Raw genomic sequence first — 1,112 nt, 5'->3', positions numbered from 1 at the left:
TGTACATTGTGTTCAACTCTAGACAAAATGATGGGGCATTGATGGCACCAAGGTTTCCTTCCCAACTATCTAGAAGCTTTACCAAGAGAGAACTCAAACTCTCTACATCATTCTTTGTGCTTTTTCCAAACGAAAAATTTAGTATCTGATCTTGAAAAGCAATAGAGACCTGATGTTCATCCCATAGGGCTTGCATTTGAACTTTTGTTTTTTGAATCTTATCAACTATATTGGCCGCATATTCCTCCTGTTGTTCTTATTGCTTGTTGTTTAGTAGATCTTTATCGTCAAGAGTCCTTACATTCTCATGCTCGTCAAGAACCTGACCACCTTGAACAATTGCAGGAGCTTCATAGCTATGAAAGATAGCAGAATCATTCTCTTCAAAGCCTTGATCGTGAATTTTGTCTACAATAGCTTCAAAAGTACTATATTCAAGGATTTGACAATTCAAATTTGATTGAAGTTTGTTTGTGCTTGTAGGTACAATGGTTTCTTGACACCGTGAATCATGTATACTCTGAATGCCAGATATCGAGTTTATTTCTCGATATCTAGCCTCAGGATCTTGATGTATTTTATAGGTCGATGGAGCTACAACCTCCTACCATAGCAATATGCCTTGCATGAACACCATTTTTTTCTAGGTTCTTGATGTGATGATGTTTGAGCAATCTCAACTACAGTAGTAGGTCGAGAGTTGGAGGTGGGATGCTCAAAATTTCCAATATTTATGCTTGGATGAAGATCGCCATTGCGATCGTGATGGAAATGCTCGTAATATGTCTTCCTACTAACAAGCTCATACCCAAGAAATCTATGACATAGCTTGCATTTATAATTACATTGGCACCTATGTAGCCTTGTGTATCTAGGCTCCATATGTTTGACAGAAAAGTGGAACATAGAGTATATTTCAAATTTCTTATATGTCTTCACTTATAACCAACTTTCGTCAAATTAAAAAACAATATTCATTATAATTGACACAAAGTAAAGCATTGAGACATTACATCAAATCTTCCAAATTACATAAAGTTTGTGACATGCATTTCTCATCTCCACAAAAGAGAATAATAGGAGTCACTAAAAAATAGTTTTCTAGAAGGAAT

At 35.7% G+C, this 1,112-nt stretch overlaps 1 pseudogene; it reads right to left on the bottom strand.

The window, feature by feature from the left end:
- Positions 1-256: 256 nt before the first annotated feature.
- LOC147443623 (uncharacterized) lies at positions 257-882 on the bottom strand (annotated as a pseudogene).
- Positions 883-1,112: the final 230 nt, after the last annotated feature.

Source organism: Adiantum capillus-veneris, chromosome 13, assembly GCF_014529385.1.
Source record: "Adiantum capillus-veneris isolate H3 chromosome 13, ASM1452938v2, whole genome shotgun sequence".
Classification (NCBI taxonomy): Eukaryota; Viridiplantae; Streptophyta; class Polypodiopsida; order Polypodiales; family Pteridaceae; genus Adiantum; species Adiantum capillus-veneris.
Note: the sequence above shows the minus strand (reverse complement) of the source record. Positions and strands in the feature narration are given on the sequence as shown.